This window comes from Cibotium barometz, chromosome 30 (genome assembly GCF_041138505.1).
Source record: "Cibotium barometz isolate CiBa-2024 chromosome 30, ASM4113850v1, whole genome shotgun sequence".
Taxonomy (NCBI): domain Eukaryota; kingdom Viridiplantae; phylum Streptophyta; class Polypodiopsida; order Cyatheales; family Cibotiaceae; genus Cibotium; species Cibotium barometz.
The window spans coordinates 42,990,533-42,998,790 of NC_141075.1; positions in this window are offsets into that span (position 1 = coordinate 42,990,533).

An 8,258-nucleotide genomic window follows, 5' to 3' on the forward strand; every position below is an offset into this window, starting at 1 on the left:
TCACAACAAATACCATCTAACTAGAAGATAATATGATGATTAAGGGAGCCAAAGCATCAAATTCTAAATCTGTTGCTTTTGGAGTCACGGTATATAGCACTTCTATAGTCGAACCCATTGCTAAAGGTAACACTTTAGCGGAGATAAATTTCATAGATTTCATGAAAGCACTCCAAGAGGGAATGAAGGCTAATAAAGCTCTAGAAAATGTACATATGTATCTAAGGATAGAGCTTCAATGGTGCTCAATCTATCAAGAAGGGTATTCAATCAATGAGTGTCTAGTCCTAAGGGCGCGCTGCTGTAATGGAAATTGTACTTTTTGTAGATGTTATGGTCATGAGGCTTCATAGTGCCGCACGCATTTATAAACCATTGCTAATGCTTCTAGACCTTAACAGTTGGCTTTACCAGCTTCATCATAGCCACAAGCCATAATGCCTATTACAACTCCTCAACCCACCAACACTGAGCAAACCACATAGCAACCTATTGCAAAGGGGATTTATAGTGCACAAAATATGTTGTTACCTCCACCAATTTTGAGACCTCAACCTCCATCCCCGAGGATCACACCATTGAACCAAATAGGTTTTAAGGAATCTTTTGAGTATCTAAAATATGACATTTACTTGGATAGTGCGTCACATGTTGCTGAGGACTCCATAAAGCTTTATAAATTCTTGTTGTAGGCTCTACAATATGTACAACTTTTGCCACGTCAACATAGTGATGTGCCACATAACCATCGTAATAAGTCAACCTCTGTACAGGGTTTTTGACTCTTCCAGATCTTCGTAACTTTGCATTCATGGCTTCCAAATCCTTCTTTACACCGTGTCCTCATTGCTGGAATCGCAAGCTCCTCATCATGGCTCATCTCTAAGCCACTAGACTCTCCAAATCAACAAGACAATGCCCTATAGAAATATCAGGTATACCAAGGGGCTCAACCACTTTCTCTTTGCCTTTATGTGATGTACCAACTACATTTCCAAGACTGGTATTATGACGCAGCTTGCCACTCCATGGTCTATCAATAGAACCGCTGCATGAGGACTCTCTTGGTCCACTCAATGACTGTGATTGCTAACTTGCATTCTGTGCAACCACATTTCCACTTACATCAGCCCTAGTAACATCTTTTTTAGTAGCATACCAACTACTTATCTCATCAAATACTTCCTTGTTTACCCTCCATTCATGATGAGTAGCAGGATTATAATATATATATCCTTTTTACTCAAGGGAATACCCAATAAACACACATTTTTCTACCTTCTTTGGATCTAGCTTAGTACGCAACTCATCTGGCACATGCACATATGTGCAATACATATAAAAACTTTCAAGTGAGACAAATCAGGTTTCTTGCCATTAAACTTCTCCTTTGGCGTTACATCATGTATGGATGTAGTAGGAGTCATGTTCATGATACAAACTATTTAGACATATCCTCAACCCAATAGCTATGCGGCATATTCTTCTTTGTGCCATCAATGCTCGTGCTATCTTTGCAACATGCCTGTTTTTCCACTCTAGCAATGCCATTTCGCCGTGGAGTGTATCTACATGTAAACTGTCTTTGAATTCCATTCTTCCACAAGAAATCAGAGAACTCATTGGAGAAGTATTCTCCCCCTCCATCTGATCTTAGGCACTTCACATGTTTTCCTGTCTACTTTTCAGTGATCACTCTGAAATTCTGAAAATCAATGAAAACTTCACTCTTCTCCTTTATGAAATACACCCACACTTTCCTCATGTGGTCATCAATGAATCTTTCATAGTACATGCAGCTACCCATAGACATAGTCTTTGCATGACCCTATACATCTAAATGCACAACATCTAGTACATTCCTACTCACATTTCTATCACGTGGAAATATATGCTTTGTTTGCTTTCCAAATTGACATGCGTCACATACTTTCTGCATACCTTTAATCTTAAACTTAGGTAGCCTTGCTACAATTTTCCATTGCACATTTACATGCCTAATTCTGTTATGCCAAATGTCTGTATTTGCAACAACTTTTGAACCATTTGCAAATATTGCAGCACTCACTTCACACATATTTACATTTAGTGTAAACGTTTTGCCCACTCTGTTCCCTTTTGCAAACCAACCTACACTTATTCTTTAAAGTCTTCTACATAACAACCATCAGGGTTAAACTGCACTTACAACCCCTGCTCAATCATCTGGCCAACAGAAACCATATTCTTTGTAATGTTTGGAACATGAAGTACATCTACAAGGTGCTTTATCTTACCATCCTGCATAGATAATGGCACATCTCCAACATGGGAAATCAGAGAGCAGTGTCATCCCTTGTTTCGACAAAACCTGGTCTTTCAAGACTCTTCATTTCCTTGAACCACTCACCATGACTTGTCATGTGGTTTGAAGCACCTGAATCAACATACCATACATCATCCTTACATGGTGCTACATCATTTCCAGACACAACATTAAACACATGTTGCATAATAAACAACCTCTCATTATCCTCATTATTTCTACTAGAGGGCACAGTTATTTTGCTGCACTTTTCCATTTCATACATCATTTTACTTCTTATAGCAATCTGCTTGCACATGTCCAGGCTTACCACAATAAAAATAACCTCATGTATCATTATGCTGCCTTTGCCAATTACCACGACCTCGTTGACTTCCCTTGCCTCTAAACCTGCCTCTAAACTGGCCTCTTCCATCTGTGTGTTGTTATGATTCGTGGGACTGTTGCTGCTCTACTGACCATAATTCTGATTACCTATTCAGCACCACCTTGGCCATGTCCACAACCTCTACCTTGTCCTCTACTTAAACTTATGTAGAAGACCTACTCCTTTGAATTATTTTTGTTTTGTGAAGATTGTTGATATTTACCCAAATTCTTCTCTTCACTGATTAGCATCAAATTGACACCAAATCTATAAAGTTGGGATTGTTTTCCCTTGAGTCTAAATAGATGTCTTGAATGCCTTGTATTGTGGCTCAAGACCATGTAAACATACTTCCACCTTATCATCATCATCAACAGAAACACCAACAGATGCACGGGATTCCACAATGCCCTTGATCTTCAAGGCATAATCATTCACTAACATGTTTTTCTTCTCCACAGTATGAAGCTCATTCTTTAACTAAATCTTTCGTGCCTTAGTGTTACTTTCATACAGCTTCACCAAGGTGTCTCATGCCTCCTTGGGTGACTTAGCATCTTGTATAAGCCCAATCATAGTGTCCTGTATGCTAATATAAAGCCAATACATGACTTTCCTTGCTCCTTGATTCCAATCCTTGTATTCTTTTTACATTTGTAGCAGTTGGATTAATCTCCGGTATCTTTGGTGCCTCCTCGTGTTCACCTTCAATGTAGTCCCAATAGCCTTTTCCCATCAAAAAATTTGTTAATCTAAACCTCCAAGTATGGAAGTTGTTCTTTTCAAGCTTTTCCACAACAATCTGGTTAATTCCATCATTCGACATCTTGTCTACAACACAAACTTACTAGAAACAACACTCTTGTTTGACCTACACAAACTGTTGTATTCTTTGTAGCGGTACTATACTGCACTCTAACTGTCACAAATGGTGATCTCAATTTGCATACATACACCCAATGGCAACTGTAAGACCTATTTGCAGTACACAGTGTTTGCACAACCAATCGCCCTTCCTGCAGTACCAAAAATAAAATTTTATAGAGAATCAAAACTTACCCGTAGTGCCCGTGAACGCCTGCGAACTGAAAAATGGAGTTCTAGATGCGCCCGAAACACGTTTTCGGCCAGAAAAACAGAGTCCAAAGGATAATTTAGTTGCCCTTAAGCTCCGCTCCCGTGAAGAAAGCTCCTCAATCGGAGTTTGGTGCTCGTGTCTCCCGAAGAGCTCTTGACAAGGGTGTAGTAGCCAAATGGTGATCTCAATTTACATACATACACCCAATGGCAACTGTAAGACCTTTTTGCAGTACACAATGTTTGCACAACCAATCGCCCTTCCTGCAGTACCAAAAATAGAATTTTACAGAGAATCAAAACTTACCTGTAGTGCCCGTGAACGCCTGCGAACTGAAAAATGGAGGTCGAGATGCGCCCGAAACGCGTTTTCGACCAGAAAAACAAAGTCGAAAGGACAATTTAGTTGCCCTTAAGCTCCGCTCCCGTGAAGAAAGCTCCTCAATCGGAGTTTGGTGCTCGTGCCTCCCGAAGAGCTCTTGACAAGGGTGTAGTAGCCAACATAAAGGGGGAAGACCAGATGAAGCTCTTACCCTCGAACCGGTTCATGTGCTTCTCTTGCTTATCGCTTAGCTCCTTAGCATGACCCACCAGTGATGTAAATGTCGAACGGTCACGCAGGCGCCTTCTAAGTGTCAGCTTATGTTAAGCTTGCCATCTCAACACCCTTGTAGGAGATCGCTTTCTTGAAAAACTTTTTGCCACAATTGGGCTTGGCAATTTGTGCTAGCTCATGTCCCCTCTTTATAAATAGCACCTCCGTCTCCTTCAGGGAATCTTTATAATTCTTGTCAAAAATTTCTACATTTAGAATAAATGTATTCTCAACCCCCTCGCTCAGGCAAGTCATTGGCCTTAGCTTGGTACGTGGCATCAAACTCCGACTGCAATAATGCATTTATGTTTAAGAAACATATTTCGAAATCAAAACATGGCTTTATTGTGGTCTAAGAATGAAGCGTGCATGTACCTTGAAAACCAATTGTGAGAGGAGTACCATGGGAAGCTTTAGCCATTTCAATCTGTTAGGACCCTGATGAGTAAGAGCTTTCTTGGCCCATGTATGATCTGAGTCACTGAACTTTGACAACAATAATTGTGGATCGACAGGGCGGCCCACATGCTATATCATAAATATATCATGTGCCGCACATGAATGGTAGTGACCTTGGCAATTTCGCATGCATAATAAATAAGGTATATGATGACATATAAGATGTTTGTTCATTTCAATCACAAGAAACAAGATACAATCCACTTATCTATTTATCATGCGCAACACCAACAATGAGCTCAGTCTCCTCCTCCTCAAGGAATCAGACCACTCTACAAATCTCCTTCGAGAACTTTCTCTCTTTCAACTCGAATGGTTTTTGCCCATTCCTGCAATGCTTTGAGTCAATGGTTGCCTTCCCAGACAAAAAACATCTTTCCAACCATGTGTTGCCATCCTTTCGTCTGCTCTAGAAGTATCGTGTCAAAATCTAATGACAATGATAGGTCATGACCAACTACACTTTGAGGATCGAATGGAAGGGGCTCTTGGCCAGGGAAACCCTTAGATATGATGAACACCGCCATTGTCGTGGTATGTGCTCTCTTCCATGCTTTTAATTAACCCTTTGATGGAATCCTCATTCGTATATGGATTGCCGGGTTTGCAAAGGAGGCACAAAAGAGGCACTCTAGGAAGGCGGTGATGATTATCAAACAAGTAGTCGTCACCCAATTTGTGGGGATGTGTCGATGAACCACTTGGCCAAAACTCTCCTTTATGGACTCCTCTTCTTACAATTGTGGCATTACTGCATGCTGGCAACATGATTGTTGGTGTGAATTGCGGGAGTAGACCTCGCACCCAATTGTAATCCAGATGTATCGGTTACCTCGCTTAACGTGGCAACTTGTGACATGCCTACTTCCTGTGAGATAGTGTGATCTCATCTCGATTTTTAGTGAAGCCCTTATATTGTAAATGTGTTCAGGGAGGCATTTTCTTTGGGGATGTGAAGGTTTGAGAACTTAATAGTCAGAGAGATGGAGGTGTTGAGGGAGATTCAAATGATGGACAGAGAAAGGCGTTGAGGGAGAGGGTGTGTGACGGCGGGTGTTGAGGAAGAGGGCACGATGAGGGAGAGGGCATTGAGGGAGATGGCACTTGTGGAGGGGGAGGGCACGTTGAGGGAGAGAGAGGGCACATGTGAGGGGGGGCTTTCACTGTCTCATAGCTTAAGAAGTTATCAGATAGCATGGCATGCATTGTGTGCGTGGCATGCACATGGCACGCAACGTTGTGACGTGTAATGCCAAAGCTCGGGCATTACACATGGTAGTGCCAGCTGTCATGCATGCCACGTGTAATGCCCATGGTTGGGTATTACATGTGGTAGTGCCATGTGTAACCCTCGAGCTCGAGCATTACATGTGGCATTGCCACATGGATTGCATTATACACGTGGTCATGCCATGTGTAATGCCCATGCCACATGTATAATGCAGTCCACATGGTAGCCATGTGTAATAATAGATATATAAATAAGGATTAATAATATGACTTTATATCACTATCATACTCACATAGCTAGGTACACATTATATCACAATATCTAACTTACATAGCTAGGTACATGGTATTAGTACACAAACATAAACTTTGATATGTATGATGAACAAATAGCTTTAGCTTAAATATATATTTTACTCTATTTTAGTATCTTCTCAATGATGCATCATAGCTATGTTTTTTTTCAAAGGAACTTGTGCCTTTTTATGTATTATATTGATGCATGAGATTTTTTCAAGGTGTAGGATCTCTTACTTAAAATATATATTTTTAGCTTAAAACATATTTATTTTTACCTTAAAACACATATATTTTTAGCTAAAACATCTTTAGACAAAATATATATTTTTAGCTTAATATATTTAGATAGAGAAGAAAACAAAGCTGCAAACAAAGGTTAAGTAAAAAATAAAGATTCCATCTCCACTTTACAAGGTTGATCACTTACATGTCATAAGAGTAGATGTCACTGGCTACAATCATGCAGTGCTACATGCAAAAATGATGTATTAATGGATATATCAAAACATTGTATAGAGCATTAATTGTTACATTTATGTGAGCTATAATGTTTGGTCATACATAGGGAGCTGCTCATTTTCATAAATATATAATATATATATATATATATATATATATATATATATATATATATATAGAAATGATAAATATTATTTTTTAGAATTAATATTATTTCAAAAATAATAATTACTTTAAAACTATCAAATAAAAAACGGCCAACTTATTTAAGGGTGTTAATCACACCATTCATTTTGTGTGTACTTGGTACATGCTTTGTCATTCTTTTTTGTTCTTGTGTACTTCTTTTTTGTTTCTCTTTATAATGAGCTGCGCAATCTCCTTCCCATCTTCTAAGAAGAATCTATGTTTCAACGATGGTTGAGTTCTTGTCGTGAGTGCAAAGTTCTTACAAGAATAAGTAGCTCCCTTATCATTCGATGGATTGCAAGCAATAGTAAATATTAGGTCCCAAGAGTTGCATGTCCCTCTAGAACCAACCTCTAATCATGAGGGGGAGGAGTTCTATATACTTGAGGACTTGCTTTCAGCCAATTACTCTGCAATAGTTGATGCTTCGTTAAACTCAAACCCACAACCAATAGCCATCTTAGATAGCCTACCCATAGGAATTCCAACTCAGTATAATGTGATATTTATGTAGCCCCTTACAAGATAACAACAAAACCGGTGCATGAGCCTCATCCACTATTGCAAGAGGAGATGGTAAGAGCATTTTGGAATACCTTTGGAGCGTGAAGACGGGAAACACATTAACATAGATTTTGTTGAATGTCAAAGAGGTTATCAAGGACGTGGAGATTCCTAGGCAATATAATGGTGATATTTCATTTGAGTTCCCACCAACCATGGGAACATGTGAAGGAATGGACTCCATGGAGCATAAGTATGATCCCCACTAGTGGTCAAGGCTGCAAACCTCTAACATTGCCTTCTCCAGAGTGTGTAAGAGAAGCCATTGCCTAGGTAGTTTAAAGTGTGTGAATGATCTTTGCCCATGTTAAAAGAACCATAGGGTCTCAAATACATCACATTTTAATGGAAGCATGCTAAAGGCACTGACCCCATTGGAGAGGAGTGCAACAATGCACCTAGAAATCTCCTTTGCCACATTACTGCTACATGCAATTGCTACATCTATTATGTGATGCTCTCCGACAAGACGATGAGTCGATTAATGATACACATCAGTTTCCATCAACATAATGTATGGGTAGACACATCAAAGGCACTAATTGATAGGACAAAGTAAATGGTGTCTAGGGTGTTAGGAGTAGATCGCAATGTTGAGGTAAGAAAGATACAAATGTGTGTTGCAAAAGAAATCGTAATGGCAGCACTAGTGCAAGAAGGTGGCTCCTCACATTTCATTGGGGAACAAGAGTTCATCAACATTATAGAGAAGA